The sequence below is a fragment of the Bos grunniens genome, chromosome 8, assembly GCF_055505025.1.
Source record: "Bos grunniens cultivar Pamir isolate PY7600 chromosome 8, Bosgru_T2T1.0, whole genome shotgun sequence".
In the NCBI taxonomy this organism is placed as follows: Eukaryota; Metazoa; Chordata; class Mammalia; order Artiodactyla; family Bovidae; genus Bos; species Bos grunniens.
The window spans coordinates 15,985,390-16,003,109 of record NC_141172.1 but is presented as its reverse complement, the minus strand read 5'-3'; the positions used below and the strand labels follow the sequence as shown (position 1 = coordinate 16,003,109).

At 40.6% G+C, this 17,720-nt stretch overlaps 1 long non-coding RNA gene across 2 annotated transcripts in view; it reads right to left on the bottom strand.

The window, feature by feature from the left end:
- Nucleotides 1-11,174: 11,174 nt before the first annotated feature.
- LOC147366704 (uncharacterized) overlaps nucleotides 11,175-17,720 on the bottom strand; it is a 58,178-nt gene continuing 51,632 nt past the window's right edge. For both annotated transcript variants that reach the window (XR_015169490.1, XR_015169491.1), the window contains 2 exons: nucleotides 17,500-17,618; nucleotides 11,175-12,481 (listed from right to left, as the gene is read on the bottom strand). This is a non-coding gene — a long non-coding RNA (uncharacterized LOC147366704). The remainder of the gene's footprint in view (nucleotides 12,482-17,499; nucleotides 17,619-17,720) is intronic.

The window sequence follows — 17,720 nt, the reverse complement described above, 5'->3', positions numbered from 1 at the left end:
ACAGTTTTGTTTCACTGGTTTTAGTTCTATTTTTGTGTTCCTCTTTGGTTAATTGATTGGTTTACCTTTCAGTGGCATTGCAATTTGCATCTCAGCTCCTTACAATTATAAGAGGAAAATTAGCTAGCACTTATTAAGCACCAATCAAATGGCACATGCTTTCTAAATATTTTCTCTTATCCTAACAACAACCCATTGCCCAATTTTACAAATAAGGATAGTCTGAGATGCTAAATAGACTGCCCAAGACCACACAGCAAGTCTCTCCCCACCCCCCACCCTCATAAGTATAGCTGACTTATAACAATTCAAGTATACAGCAAAGTGATTCAGTTACATATGTTTTTTCAGATTCTTTTTTATTATAGGTTATTACAAGATATTGAATATAGTTCCCTGTGCTATATAGTAGGTCCTTATTGTTTATCTACTTTATACATAGTAGTGTGTATCTGTTAATCCCAAATTCCCAGTTTACTCTTCCCCTCTTCTGTCCCGTGTGTGTGTGTGTGTGTGTGTGTGTGTGTGCGTGCGTGCATGCACTCGCTCGGTCATGTCTGACTCTGCGACCCCATGGACTGTAACCCACTAGGCTCCTTTTGTCCATAGAATTTTTCAGGCAAGAATACTGGAGTGGGTTTTCATCTTTCCTCCTCCAGGGGATCTTCCCAATCCAGGGATCAAACCCAAGTCTCTTGCATCTCCTGCATTGGCAGGCAGATTCTTTACCACTGTCGCCACCTGGGAAGCCCTTTGTCCCCTTTGGTAACCATAACTCTGTTTTCTCTGTCTGTGTAGGCTCTCTTTCTCTCTCTCTTTGGACTGGTTTACCTTTCTTTCCCACTAAGCCCTACCTCTTATGACACAGCTCTTTGAGAAAACACGTTGACGTCTGCATCCTTTCTTTCCATACAAGGATCACTCATTTCAAGAAAAGAAACCAGAAATTAGTTTACACAGATATTGAAGCTGTTTGGAATTGGTAAGTTCATACATATTTAGAAAGGAAAGACAGCTAGTGTTTTCTTTCTCAGTTCCTTAGGTTGTTTATGACCAATGATCTGCTATTCAGCAAAAGGAAGACACCAGGGCAGCTGCTATTCTGTGAACAGCAAAACTAAGTTATCAAAATATGTTTTTAAAATCTTCTCATTTAATCTGAATTGAAAAATGAGAAGTGTGTCTACAAAAACTTGCAGTTAATGACTGATGCATCACACTTGTGATTTTAAACAATGATTTCTTTTATTCTTTGTGGCTTTGAGCAAAGAGCTTCTTCATCTATGTTACACTTCAAATGGTACCCAAAATTCCAGCTAATTTATTACATTTTTATTACAAATCAGGACATGGAGTGAAAACTTTATTAATCAATTCATCTATTTGTCTAAGATTAGTTGTATAAATTCAAATCTGAATATGTTTCATATAGCTTAGATTTCCCACCTACACCAGACCCTACTACCAGAGCTTCCTTATCTATTATGTGTCATGATTCCTTTTATATCCCTCAGTCTCCTCTGTGACTAACGAGCCACCAATTCTTCAGGCTCTGAGTATCCTTTCCACATCAGAATCTTTACTTGTTTTCCTAAGGCATATTTTATTGTCCCCATTCTGGATAAAAAGCACAAAAAAGCAGAATTTCTTTAATTTTCTCCAAGCTCTCCCACTCAACAGGCAATGAATATTCACAAGCCATATGATTCAGCAATCCTACTGCTGGTTAGGAAATGAAAGGAAATGAAGACAGAATCTGGAAGAGATTATCTGCACTCCCACATTCACTGCAGAATTACTCACAACAGCCAAGATATGGAAACAACCTGAGTGGCCGCCAATAGATGAAACAATAAAAAAGATGTGGTGTATGTAAGCAATCATTATACAGCCATGAGAAAGAAGGAAATCCTGCTGTTTGAGACGACATGGATGGAACTTGAGGGCATTATGCATGAAATAAGCCAGACAGAGAAAGATGAATACTACATGGTATCACTTATATGAGGAATCTAAATAAATAGTCAAACTCATAGAAAGCAAAGTAGAAAAGTGGTCGCCAGGGGCTGGGGAGTGGGGGAAATAGGGAGAGATTGGTAAAACTGTACAAATTTTCAGCTATAAGAAGAATAAGATTTGAGGAACTAATGGATAACATGGTGATTATAGTTAATAACACTATTGTATCATTGAAATTTGTTGAAAGTAAGACTTAAATGTACATGAGGAGATGACTGTGTTAATTAGCTAGATGGGAAGAAATCTTTCACAATGTTTATCACATCACGTGATATATACTTTAAGTATCTTACATTTTATTAGTTGATTATACCTCAAGAAAGCTGAGCAAATACCTGCTATATGTGAACCACCACATGAATAGTTACAAATGATGTTAAGATTTTTACAAGATAAAATGTTGCACTCAAGGAGCTTAGCATCTACCAATCAATCCGACTAAACAAACTGGTTTCTAACTGACATAGAGTTCTCCTACAGAGAGAAAATTAAGCACATTATGCTAAGAAGGAAGTCTTCCTTCTACAAAAAGATTCACTGAACATTTCCTCATGTACAATATGAGCAGATGTGCACACAGCTTTTGGGAGAACATATTTGTTACTTTCACAACATTGGAAAAAGTTGAGTAGTGTTTTTCTGTTTTCCAACAGTAAGAGTTGATATTATGACATAAATTCTTGAATGTTATTTGTTTTTAGGCAAAAAGTGGCCTTGAAAGCAGACAAGTCATTTATTGTAAACTTTTGTTAAATAGTATTGAGAATGATAACCACTTTTCCTTTTCCCAAAGCCTCTCTCTTTTTAATAAGCTTTTGAAATATGTGTTAAAATGTGTATTTTTATAGACTATCAATTTAATGTGACCATTTCCATATAAGCTGTAAAAACTACAAAACTGTTATCACAATCAATACAATATCAAGAAACAAAAATGAGATCTAATTATACTTTACTGTAGTCGTATATCCCCTTAATAACATTCATAAGTTATCAGTTACATAATTAAATGCCAGAGGTGTTATCAAAAATACATTTTAAGGTCTAATTAACTGATAATAATTATGGTTCAATGCTAAGTCTCCATGATAATTAGTGAGACATTAGCAGAGAAAGTCTGCTAGTCTGAAAATTATGAAGCTATTCCTCACCTGTTGCAGCATGGATGGAGTTCTGCCTGCAAAGAAATGGCCTCAGCTTCTCAGATTGGATTCAGAAAGAAAAAAGTGTGACTTTATATGTTGCTGGAATAAAATATCATTCATTGCTCAGGGATTCTTTTTCTAATTTTTAAATTTTAATTGTGGTAAAATAATATAAAATCTACCATCTTTATTTGTAAATGTACAGTTCAGTAGTGCGGAGCATATTCACATTGCTGTGCAACCAATCTCCTGAACTCTTTCACCTCGCAAAACTGAAACTAGACTCATTAAACAATTCTGCATGCTTGCCCGCCCTCAACCTCTGGCAAACTGTTTTACTCTATGAGTTTGACTACTCTGGGTAGTCTATAGATCCCTCGTTCAAGCGAGATCATCCAGTATCTGTCTTTTGTGACTAGTTTATTTCACTTAGCATAATGTCCTCAAGGTTCTTCCATGTTATATTTCAGAATTTTCTTCCTTTTCAAGGTTGAATAGTACTCTACTGTATGTGTACACCACATCGTGTTTATTCATTCTTCTGTGGATAGACACTGAGTTGGTTCCGTCTTTGGCTACTGTCAATAGTGTTGCAACGAACATGGCTGTACAACTGGACTCTGAGTTGATATAAAGAGACACATTTTCTGGTCCAAAAATCTGACCCTAACTTCAACCTCCAGTTGCCCCAGTTGCATTAGCAACGCATCCCCCTGTGACTGATGAACCAACCTTTTGAGAGTGGTGTACTTCCTCTTAGGAGGAAAGTCGGAAAAAATTCTAATATTTATTGTGCCAGTATGTGTTAGTCTCTATGAAAGGTGCTTTTACTTTCTATTCCTAATAAACCTTTGAAGTAGATATTAATCTCTCCATTTTGCACATGAGGACCCTGAGGTTAAGAGCTTAACAAATTGCCCCAATTTCAAAGCAGTAACAGGAAAAACAATTTTTTCCTCTGTCCTCCTATGTAATTGTATTGGGGCCTACAAATAAAACTAACAAAAGCCTGATTAACAGAAGAAAAGACATATGATTTTTATTAATACTTGTATACACAGGGGTTCCCAGAAAAGAAGTGAAACTCAAAGAAGAGGTTAGTCTGTGGGGCTTGTATAACATTTTAACAAAAGAAATGCAGTTTAGGCTTCAAGGGATATTAATGTTGGGGAAGTTACTCGGAAATATATGAGGGAACTATTGAAAAATAAGGGTTATTTTCATATAGTCTGTTTATGCACACCTATCTCAGTTTCCATCTCTAATAATAAGAGAGCCCTTCTCTTCCTGGTAATAATAAGAAGGGAAAACTTTCACAAAGGGACACTCACAAAACTTTCACAAAGACATTAATTGGCTTTTAACCAATTAAGAGAGGGCAGAGAACTCTTCCTGCATCTGTTGATTCTCACAGTTGCTTTCAACTCAAAATAACCCTCAATATAAATGCCAAAGTGGTATGTTTAGGGGTGGCAACTCTGATCCCCTTCAGTAGTAAACAATGAAGTGATGTTAAAATCCAAGTCTTTGGGGCTCTATATCCCGTGTACTTTCCCCACTACATAGATTAATTAATACGAACAACTCTTCCCGTTTGCAGTCATAGAAACAAAGTATACCATTTGAGGGGGGGTCATTCTCCCTATCAGAGATTTCTTCATTTTATCTGCTCTGCCATTCCCATCCACTCAGTCACCTGCTGCTATGAGTCTAGCCTTATACTAGATCCCAGTAGCCCTGGGACTTCTTTGGAGGGAATGATGCTAAAGCTGAAACTCCAGTACTTTGGCCATCTCACACGAAGAGTTGACTCATTGGAAAAGACTCTGATGCTGGGAGGGATTGGGGGCAGGAGGAAAAGGGGACGATGGAGGATGAGAGGGCTGGATGGCATCACTGACTCAATGGACGTGAGTCTGAGTGAACTCTGGGAGTTGGTGATGGACAGGGAGGCCTGGTGTGCTGCAATTCATGGGGTCGCAAAGAGTTGGACACAACTGAGTGACTGAACTGAACTGATACCTATAAGAAGCTCACAGCCTAGCTGGGAGGAAGTACTAAAGAATCTCAAGGGAGTATGTCACCACAGACACATGAGAGTATCTCAGACTCACACCCATCAAGTCGGTGATGCCACCCGGCCATCTCATCCTCTGTCGTCCCCTTCTCCTCCTGCCCCCAATCCCTCCCAGCATCAGAGTCTTTTCCAATGAGTCAACTCTTCGCGTGAGGTGGCCAAAGTACTGAAGTTTCAGCTTTAGCATCATTCCTTCCAAAGAAATCCCAGGGCTGATCTCCTTTAGAATGGACTGGTTGGATCTCCTTGCAGTCCAAGTTAGGGGACCTGAATTATGATCCAGTTCATGTATCCTCTGCTGGACACTTCACCTCTCCATCTCTAAATGAATCTGGACTGAAATTCCTTTAGACCCTAAATTCCTGACATGTCATTGCAGACATACAAATAGGTGTATATTACATGTGGCTGAAAGCAACTTTCTTAAGCCCTCAATGTCTTTGTGTCCTCATTTGAAAATGGAAGGTTGAATACATGTCTTGCAAGATCTGGAGGAAATTAAAAGCAGTACTTCCAAAAGACAGTCAGGAATATACTCTTTGGTACAATAAATGGTAGCTAGAATCACAATAGATCTGCAGGTAGATTTATCAAATCAACAACTTTGCAGGGTCAAGGTAGTGATCTAACAATGTGCTTCAGGTGAGATTTGGAAACTTTTGTTTCCCCTGGAAACAAAATAACCCTATTAAATATAATTTGGTTCTTTTTCCTTTTGTGGGAATTAATGATCCCTCTTCAAATGCCATGTTCCATCTTTAAGGAAAGCATCCAAAGATTTCAGAGAATCCCCATGGGTAGGAGGGGTGACGTAGTATGAGTTCTGTGATTCCTCAAACCCAGTTGGTAATCAGATCACGGATTCCTAGCCCAGCTCTCAGAAGGACTCTGATTCAGTAGGTGAATCTGTGGTAGGTAGCCTTCCAAGCATACCTGGACCTTCACCCCCTTTGACATCTGGCTTCCACCGCATGCCAGGGTCCAGCCATACTTTCAAGAGTAGTTTTCTGAGTAATTCCACTTCTGGGTATACATCCCAAAAGAAATGATATCAGTCCCTCAAACAGGTGAACATCCATGTTCACAGCAGGTTTATTCACAATAGCCAAAATGGGGAAGCAAATCAAGTGTCTCTCAACAGAGGAACGAATGAACAAAATGTGGTCAATACATACCATAGAGTATTATTCAGCCTTAATAAAGGAAGGACCACACTCTGGTGGTCCTGGGGTTAAGAATCTGCCTGTCCAGAGAGTAACATGGAAACTTACATTACCATGTGTAAAATAGACAGCCAATGGGAACTTGCTGTGTGACTCAGGGAACTCAAATTGGGGCTCAGTAACAACCTACAGGGGTGGGATGGGATGGGATGGGAGGTAGGAGGCAGGTTCAAGAGGGAGGGGACATGTGTATACCTATGGCTGACTCATGGTGATGCTTGACAGAAACCAACACAATTCTACAAAGCAATTATCCTTTGATTAAAAAAATAAATTTAAAATTTTTAAAAAAAGAGTCTGCCTGTCAGTGCAGGAACACGGGTTGGATCCCTGGTCTGGGAAGATCCCACATGTCGAGGAGCATCTAAGCTCCTGTGCCGCAACTATGGAAGCCCTCACGCCTAGAGTCTGTGCTCCTCAACGAGAGAAGCCACTGCAAGGAGAAGCCCACACACAGCGACAAACCCACCACAGCCAAACCAAAATAGAAAAATAAGCTTTAGAAAAAAAGAAAGGACATTGTGCTATGCATTATAATGTGGATGAAACTTAAGGACATTATGCAAAGTGAAATAAGCCAGTCCCAGAAGGACAAATATTGCATAGTTACACTCAGACAAGGTATCTAGACCAGTCAAACTCAGAGGAACAGAAGGTATAAGGGTGATGGTAGATGCCTGAGGCTGGGAGGAGAAACAATGAAGAGTTACTGTTGAACGGGTATGGAGTTTCAGGTGGGGAAGGTGAAACATCCTGGAGTGGAATGGCGGTGGCAGCTGCACAACAGTGTGAATGCACTTAATGCCACAAACTGTACACCTGAAAAGTGGTTAAGATGATACATTTTATTCATTTTTAAAATTTTTCTTTTTTAATGTGGATCATTTAAAAATCTTTATTGAATTTGTTACAATGTTGCTTCCGTTTTATGGGTTTTTTCTTATTTTGGCTGTGAGGCATGTGGAATCTCAGCCCCGCAGCAAGGGATGGAACCCACATCCCCTGCATCGGAAGGCAAAGTCTCAAACTCTGGACTGCCGGTGAAGTCCCAAGATGGTAAATTTTATGTTCTATCTCATTTCAATTCAGTCATTCATTTGTGTCTGACTCTTTTCAATTCCATGGACTGCAGCATGCCAGGCGTCCCTGTCTTTCACCATCTCCAGAGAGTGCTCAAACTCATGTCCATCGAGTCAGTGATACCATCCAACCATCTTGTCCTCTGTTGTCCCCTTCTTCTCCTGCCTTCAATCTTTCCCAGCATCAGGGTCTTTTCCAATGAGTCCGTTTTCTTTGCATCAGGTAGCCAAAGTATTGGAGCTTCAGCTTCAGCATCAGTCCTTCCAGTGAATATTCAGGACTAATTTCCCTTAGGATTGACTGGTTTAATCTCCTTGCAGTCCAAGTGACTCTCAAGAGTCTTCTCCAACACCACAGTTCAAAACCATCAATTCTTCATCATTCAGCTTTCTTTACGGCTCAACTCTCACAACCATTCTATTTACTACAAAATAAATAAATAAATAAACTAGAGTGGTAGGGGAAAAAATGGTTTCTGGCTAGGGAAAGGGAGAGACTTATTCTGAGGATCCCATAAACTAGGTTGCCTTCTAAGCACTGGGGAAATGGTTACTTTTCTCAAAAAACACATGTACCTTCTAGAGAGAGAGGAACGGGACTATTTGAATGAATCAGACCGACAGTGAAAAAACTCCTCCTCCATAGCAGCCTGTGGAGTCAGAAACGGGAGCCATCAACTCCTCCAGAGAAGGCTAGACACACTTTATTTACGTGTTGATTTTTGGCTTTGTTGGGTCTTTGCTGCGGCGTGGATTTTTTCTCTAGTTGTGGCAAGTGGGTGTGTGCATGCTCAGTTGTCTCCAACTCTTTGCAACCCAGTGAGGGAAGCTGAAGTCATCTCAGGAATATAGCATAGATGCTGATTCTCTTCCGAAGGTCTGACTTTGCTCTTATTCGCCTCCTGCCCAGTGCTTTCAGAACCAACACTGCGTCCTCCCCTGCTCCAGCCGCTACCCCATCTTCTCTGCTTCCAGGTGCTTCATCTCCTGTCCTGACATCCTAGTTTGAACTTCATGAGCACCAGTTGACTGACACTTTACAGAGGACTGAGAAATTCTTCGTCAGTCAGAGGTTAGGTCTTTTAGGAAAGTCTTCGCTTATACCTATATTCTGTGGCTCTTTTTTGTCTTGCTTTGCTTTTTTAATATCATCCACTTAATCTACTGTAGAAATATATAAAAGCAGATAATAAAAGAGAAACATATCTCCTCCAGCTGTGCTAATTTTGGTCATCCTGTACATTACGTCTTTTGTAATGTTGAGTAACTTGTCATGTGCCTATCGATCATTTGTATATCTTCTTTCAATAAATGTCTATTCAGTTTCTTAGTTCATATGATAGCTTGATTATTTGCTGTTGTGGTATATTTTTGTTGAGCATTACAGGTTTTGTATTTATCTTATAGCTGGATGTTTATACTTTTTGGTCACCTCCATCCTGTATTTCCTCACACCAATTCTCTGCCTCTGGTAACCACAAGCATGATGCGTGATTTTTGTTTGCTGTGAGTTTATTCTGGTTTTGGATTTCACAAATAAATGTGATCATACAATAAAAAAAAAAAGAAAAAGAAAAATCACCTATAGAAGGTTGGATGGCATCACTGACTCAATGGACATGAGTTGGAGCAAACTCCGAGAGATAGTGAAGGACAGGGAAGCCTGGCAGGTTGCAGTCCATGGGGTTGCAGAGAGTTGGACATGACTAAGCAACTGAACAACAGCAATAATCCCATCATCTACCTCCAGAAATACTACCTTAGTTTGCATGGCCAGCTTCACTGTGTTTTATCTTGGGTGATGGCACCTTTAGATGTTTGTGAAATGAGATCCCAACATTCACCATCCCGCATACACATGCGCAGTTCTCAGCCTCAGGTTTTCTAAAAGGCAGGATCCCTAGAGGGGCAAAAAGCAGAGTCAACTGCTACAGGGGCCAGGAGCCTGAAATTGAGGACAAGGCAAGAAAAAAATGCCATTTCCTGCAACCCCTATGCTTCAAAGCCCACTGCCCTCCCCACCTCTTATATCCATCTCTCCAAACACAATGCTCTGAAATCCCAGCCCTTTGGACTACACCCACCCTGCCAGGAATTGGGCACTGTGCCATCCCAGCAGACGGGCTGGAGAATAGGTAGTCGATGTTGATTTCCTGGGACAAATAGGAGCATCAAGTGTGGATGCTGAAAACAGGATTCCTAGGTGAGAATTTATCCTTCAACGCTCAAATCAAGACAGACACAGTCAGAATTCTAGCTGAGGGACAAATTCATTCTGACCCAAGAGGAATAGCTGTCAAGTCTAGGGGAAAAACAAACACATCTGTTGAGAGGGGAGGGCAACAGTGAGGCCAGGGGGCTCTCCGGTGGGTTCCCCTTGCATTCTGCAGAATCCATCTTCAAGCCAAAGCAAGCTTGCTCGGCCCAGGCGGCATCTGGTTAAGCAGCCATTAGAATGCAGAGCTGCACTCGCAGGCTCTCCAGATACATAGAGTCCATAACATTTGGGCTGCAGCCTTAACTCATTATTTGCTATGAAAGTTTATGCAGTTACAAAATTAAATGAGAAAAGCACATTAGGAAGGGTTTGAAACCTACTTAACTCATGCTTGACAACAGCAAAAGAGCACAGCGTAGCTATCAGCTTAGCAGTTCTCCTTCCCAATTTAAATCATGGCTAGACCTTCTGGGAAGTTCCAAGCAAACAGGAGCCTCTTACACATGCTAGGTCCGCCCCCAATGGCCCAGGACCACTCCCCGCGTCACAGAGGTAAGCCGGCCCTGTCTGTAGCAATGCCTCTTACAGGATGTTGCTGGGGCCTCTGCTCCTGTGCCCACTTTGCAAAAGTCTCAAACTGCTGTCTACAGGCTCCATGGGGTCATTTTAAACAGGGTCTGGAAATTCCCATTCAGCCACAGATTAGGCCTTTCTTTTTTTTTTTTTTTATTTTATTTTTAAACTTTACATAATTGCATTAGTTTTGCCAAATATCAAAATGAATCTGCCACAGGTATACATGTGTTCCCCATCCTGAACCCTCCTCCCTCCTCCGTCCCCATACCATCCCTCTGGGTCGTCCCAGTGCACTAGCCCCAAGCATCCAGTATCGTGTATCGAACCTGGACTGGCAACTCGTTTCTTACATGATATTTTACATGTTTCAATGTCATTCTCCCAAATCTTCCCACCCTCTCCCTCTCCCACAGAGTCCATTAGACTGTTCTATACATCAGATTAGGCCTTTCAATAAAACCTTTCCTTTACTAAATCCTGGGTCAGCAAATTATGGCCCCCAGGGCAAATCCAGCCTCCTATCTGTTTTTTCCTCCTATCTTTTTACTGGACTACAATTGCTTTATGATATTGTTAGTTTCTGCTGTACAGCAAAGTAAATCATCCATAGGGAGGGGATATGGCTGGACCTGCCTCTCACCCCAACCCCCAGCCCAGCCTTCTAGGTTATCACTGAGCACCGAGCTGAGCTTCCTGTACTTTACGGCACTATTTCTACACATGGTACTATATATATGTCAACCTATACAGCTACATTCTAATACACACACTCTCTGGGATTACTTATACTTTTCTAAAATAAACCAGAAATTTTAAAATAACAATAACAGACAAAAGTCAAATGGAAACCCCATCCTTTATTTCTCCAATTCAGTTCAGTTCAGTCGCTCAGTCATGTCTCTTTGCAACTCCATGAATTGCAGCACGCCAGGCCTCCCTGTCCATCATCAACTCTCAGAGTTTACCCAAATTCATGTCCATTGAGTCGGTGATGCCATCCAGCCATCTCATCCTCTGTCGTCCCCTTCTCCTCCTGCCTCCAGTCCCTCCCAGCATCAGGGTCTTTTCCAATGAGTCAACTCTTCGCATGAGGTGGCGAAAGCCAGATTGTAGAGTTATCTCAGTTCAGTTCAGTCACTCAGTCATGTCCGACTCTTTGAGACTCCATGAATTGCAGCACGCCAGGCCTCCCTGTCCATCACCAACTCCCGGAGTTCACTCAAACTCATGTCCATCGAGTCGGTGATGCCATCCAGCCATCTCATCCTCTCTCGTCCCCTTCTCCTCCTGCCCCCAGTCCCTCCCAGCTTCAGAGTCTTTTCCAATGGGTCAACCCTACTAATAGATAAAGTCATTGAAGCTGAAGAAGTAATAAGGTAGCGTTTATTGAGCAACTATTATATGAAGTAGTACAACAAGCAGTATTACAGGCATTTTGAGAAGTTAGTTCCAGCAGCACAACAAAGGCTAGTTTGGAGGCAGACAGATCAGCCAAGAGGTTACTATTAATATAATCATCAGGGCAATGGTAGCAGGACAAGAAAGGAGGGGAGACTCAAGTCCTCTGGTCAAACAAGAAAATGCAAAACCTGGGAATAAGAGAAACTGGCAAAAAAAAGAAATAAAAAAGACAAAGATATTTCCAGACTGAAGGAGTCAGAGAAGGTGAGGCTTTTTATCCAAGAGTCAGTGAGGACAGAGGAGGTGAGGGCACAAGATGGAGAGAGAACAGATGCTACTGAGAAAACCCAGACTTGTACAGTTTGAGAAGCTGCTGGAACCTTCATGTGGACCCAGGAGGTGAGGGGGATGAAAATTCAAGTGTGAATCTCACTAGCTAGTGATGTAGACTCAGGAGTCATTAGTATAGACGGGGAAAGAACATGGAGGATGACCTTGTTTCAAGAGTTGATGGAGGCACAGGAACCAACTGAGCACAGTGAGAGAAAGGGCAAGAAAAGAACCGGGAAAGCCTGGTGCCAAGGCAGGAAGAGGAGCAGAGGGTCTCCTGGGGCCACAGCACTAACGAGACCAAGATCAAGTCTGATCAATACTTCTGAGACACTCCGCCCGAAACCAGGCCAGGAGAGCAAAAGCCATACTGCAGAGCTGGAAGCCAGCAGACTGAAGAAGTGGAGTCCAGCCTGGAAGAGAGGGAGCAGGGAATTAATGGAATAGCCATTGGAGACATGAAGGTCTTAACTGGCCAACTTCGAGCTTTTTCCTCCACTGATTTCGCTGTTTTTGATTTTGACGTGCTCGAGTACTTGGGTCTTATCGTCTTATTTCTGCATTCACTCTCCTTCCTGACACTTGAGTTTGCCTAATCTGGTCTCCAGGTAACTGCACACCATAGAATTCAACTGCATTAAGGATTAAACAGGATTTTTGTGAGCAAGCCTCAGCACAACTATTTGTAATAACGACTATAAAGGAAGCTCAACTATTCAGGATGCGGTCTGCCTCAGCTTCTGTTCATAGAGGCTTAATTTATGTCTTTTCTGTGCCTTATGCCCTAGAGAAGGAAAGGGATTTCATTTAAAAGACTGTGTGCAAGCAAAAATAGTTTTTAATTTCCTGGTAAATTAACCTATAAGTATAATCATATCTTGGATTTCTCTTTCTCTCTTTCTCACACACACACACAGTAGACATTAAAGAAAGTTACATGAGTTGTTCTGGCTCTGGGATCATCATTATAAGTCTTAATAATATGGTTTTCAAAACATTTTTGTGTTGGCTCTGTAGCCAATCTTAACTGTAAAGATGATAAGCAGTTACTGCTATATTACAAATAAAACTTAACACCTGTCTCTGTCTAACCTGCTGCAGTTTATTATTATTGTTGTTGTTATAAGAAAAGGAAAAAGCAACCCTATAGGTATAACCCTTCACAGAAGAAAAATATCATGCTGGCAACTCATTATTTCAGGTTGTTATTATGTTAGATGATAGCTTCAAGGTATAAGGCACACTTCTACAATGATCACATTAAGGCAGAACCTCATTAATAATAGATGAGCTCTGATTATATCCATTCCTGATGTTAGTTTAATAACCTGTGGCATTTTTGCAACAAAAAATAATCATTTGAACCTTTTTTGCTTTTTTAAAAAAGTTATCCTTGCCATCTCTTGGTCCCAAGCTGTAGAAAACAGGCTGCTTTTGAATCAAGGAATAGTCTCTGATAGGAGTCTGTCTAGTGCCTTTTACTAGTAAGAATTGACATTTCAAAGAATAGTAAGAATAATAGACTGAATTTCTGGCCTTTTAGAGACGTAGGGAGAAAGGACTTGATCATTTTTCATTGTTGTGTGTCATGATTTGAGTTTTTTAATAGAACACATCAGCTTCTGCATTTACACCAGGCTCAAATGCCTTGTATTTCCTACCAGCACATTTGATCCAGTACAGCTATGATCTGGAAGGCTTGAACAGATATTCTGTATAAAGTACCTAGCTTGTTATTTGACATTATCAGAAACTTTATTGTTGTTTTTCCCAGTTTTTGTTCAGTTCATCACCTCTTACACATAAAAGCCTCATGCGTTGGGCTTAATAACGGCCTCTCATGAAAAGATCTCCATATACAGCAAAAAGAACTTTGCAGAGATGAATAAGAATCTTGAGATGGGAGATTGTGCTGGATTATTCAGTTATATCTGTAATTACAAGGGTCCTTACAGGATGTGCCTTGAAAGTGAAGGAAGGATTTACTTCACTTAGTACGGTAATCTCTAGGTCCATCCATGTGGCTGTAAATGGCATTGGTTCATTCTTTTTTATGAAGGAGTAAAGAACCCAGCTGCCAATGCAGGAGACATAAGAGATGCGGATTTGATATCTGGGTCAGGAAGATCCCCTGGAGGGGGGCATGCCACCTACTCCAGTATTCTTGCCTGGAGAATCCCATGGACAGAGGAGCCTGGCAGGCTACAATCTATAGGATCATAAAGAGTTGGACACAACCGAAGCAACTTAGCACACATACACGCAATATTTCATTATATATATAGCAGACAAAGACAAATGTCATATCACTTATATGTGGAATCTAAAAAAAAAATGATACAAGTGTAGTAGAGTCACAGACTTTGAAAACAAACTTATGATTAGCAAAGGGAAAGGTGAGGGAAGGGATAAATTAGGAGTTGGGAATTAACATATACATTCCTCAATGGCTCAAGAAGTAAAGAATCTGCCTGCAATGCAGGAGAAATAGGAGACACAAATTCAATCCCTGGTTCAGGAAGATCCCTGGAGACAAAGAAATGGCAACCCACTTCAGTATTCTTACCTGGAAAATCTCATGGACGGAGAAGCCTGGCAAGCTACAGTCGGTAGGGTCACAAAGGGTCGGACACAACTGAGCAACTGAGTATGCATGCATATATAAATAGATAGTCAACAAGGACCTACTGTACAGCACAGGGAACTCTACTCAATATTCTCTAATGACCTATATGGGAAATGAATCTGAAAAAGAATGGATTCATAATATATGTATAACTGAATCACTTTGCTGTATACCTGAAACTAACACAATACTGTAAATCAACTCTAATACAAATTAAAGATTAAATTAAAAAATAGAATAAGTAAACAAAAAAAAAAACTTTATTACTTAAAAAAAAAAAGCGAAAGGAGGAGCCACAAAGCAAGGAATTTGGGCAGGCACCAGAAGCTGAGAAAGGCAAAGAAACGAATTCCACCTTCACAGCCCTAAAAGAGCCAGCCCTGCCCACATCCCGATTTCAGACCCATAAGATTCACTGCAGATTCCTGACTTCCAAAACTGCAAGAGAATACATTTGTGTTGTTTAAGCCACTAAGTATGCAGTAATTTGTTACAGTAGCAATTGGAAAGTAATACACACCACATCTGCTTTCCTTTCAAAAGAACAAGAGAGAAGGGTAGATTTCAAGGAGCAGAGGAAAAGGAAATAGGGATTCAATAGATATTATTATAATCCCTGTGATCTTGAACAAAAGAAGATGTGCTTTAGTAAATCATAATTTTCCTATTGAAATATAATGGATTGGGAGGGGAGTTTGGGAGAGAATAGATACATGTATAAGTAGGAATAAGTCCCTTCAGCTGTGCACCTGAAACTATCACAATGTTGTTTGTTAATCAGCTCTACTCTGATATAAACAAAAAGTTAAGAAAAAAAAGAATACTGATTTGTGACACAGGGAACTCTGTTCAATATTCTGCGATAAGTCATAACGAAAAAGTATATATATACACACACACACATGATCGCTTTTTATACAGGAGAAAATAACACAACATTGTAAATCAAACAAACTTAAATAAAATACATTTTTAAAAAAAAGAAATAAAATGCTTGCCTATATAGAAAGTTGAAAGGTTCAGGACAAAGAAAGAAAAATAAACAGCCGTTTCGAATATTCTATTTTTTCCTCCTAGTCTCTTTTGTACATGTATTTTTATATACCTGAGCTTATACTATCAGGGTATTGGAAATAACCGTGGAAAACAGGTCTTTGTTGCCCATTTTTGTAGATAAGGAAACTGAGGACCAGAGACATGAAAGTCATTTTGCCCAGTCATTCTGCTCATGAAGAACAGAGCCTGGATTACAACCCAGATCTCTCTTAACATCAAACAAAGTTAGGAGATGGAGATAAAACTATGGAGGGTAAGGTCCATCCATTTTGACAGAGGCTAAATTCCACTCTTACTCAAGGAAGTTCCAAGTTTCCTGAAAGTTTGAGAATGAGGTGCTGATGTGACTCTCCAGTAGCATCATCTCCCTTTATCCTAAACTGACTCTCCTAACAGGCTAATGAGACCAGGAAGACATTAGGTAGTTGTAATTGATATTGAGAATGAGATGCATAAATTAAAATCCCCTATCAAACCAGCATCTAAACTGCTCTATCCATAGAGCTGAAGGGAGATTTTTTTTTTAAAGTTTTGCATCTTGGAATCCTCCAGAAAAAAAAGGCTTTCACATCCATAGATTCTGTTCATTGTGCTATCAATAACTACACGACTCTATTTTCTTCCACTTACGTGTATTTGCTTTGTCTTTTCAAAGAAAACTTAGAAAAGGAGAAAGAAAATGAAGAAAGGGAGGGAAGCAGAGGAAGGAGGGGAGGGAGGAAGGAAAAGAGACAGACAAAGAAAGTCAAGCTCTTTGCAATGTGAAAAGCTGATTAACATGTTCTCACAATTTTACATTTTGGTTGCATCCATAGGCTCATTTAAAAAAAATTATTATTCACTAAACATTTCTGTTTGTGTCAAACAATTGGGAATTGCTTGCATTGAACAGTTTAATGTCTCATGCAGTCAGTGATGTAGAGAAATTAATGTAAATGAAAATAAATTGGGTATTATGCCCAGTAGGAAAGCACCTCAGCCTGTATCCCTCATCTAATTCACTGCCTGAGCCAGGGTGCAGAACCTCTAAAGCAGTGTAATTTCCTCATTCGAAAGGTGCAAAATACAGCCTCCACTAATGGTCAATTTGAAAGATGTTTCATCTGGGGAGAGTGTCCACACCTCAGGAAGTACTGGGGAAACTGCTGTCCTCTATATGGGTTCTGGCTGGGACATTCATCCTGAAGGCAATTTGAAGAAAGAGACAATAGGCAATAAAGCTAAATCATTCCAGAGACATCAGAGGGCTGTCCTCCGCACCTGGGCAGTGGAGCTGGGCTGCAGCCCAGGCTTTTCTATCTACTCAGAGTACAATTCCCCCTCCTTCAAGGTCAATCCCCCTCATAAAGGGGAAAGGGCAATGGGATTGGAACTGAGATGAGATCTCCGACCCCTTTTGCACAGGAAGTCTGCAGCCACTGTGCTGCTCACATTTCTGTCTTTATGCATGTACCTATTCTTCCTAGACCGGGGGCCTGACTGCTCCAGGTCATCTGACTACCTGGTTACTATGCATGAGGATTCACTGTTGCTTACGTTAGGACCCAAGAAAATGACGATGGTGGTGATGATGACATTATGACAAGGATAGAAGCTAGACTTGGTTTATCACTTACCATGCACCAGTTTAAAAGCCATATATATATATTTTTTCTTATTTAATACTCCAATCAATCCTAGGAGGCAGGCACTATCGCCATCGCCACCCTCTACATGAAGAAGCTGAGACAGAGAGGCTAAATAACTTACCTGACACAGCAGCAGCTGGTAAGCGGAGGAACTAGAAACCTAGCTGGCTGTCTCCAGTCTTCAGCCAGTAACTCTTCTGCCTCTTTTCCATTTATAGTTGTTAACCCTCACAGCAACCCCTAGGACAGATAACGTTATCTGTGGTTTATAGATGAGGAAACTTGGCTCCGCCCAACTCACTCAGCTTCTCACATTTATTTATAATTCCATAGGGCACTGGT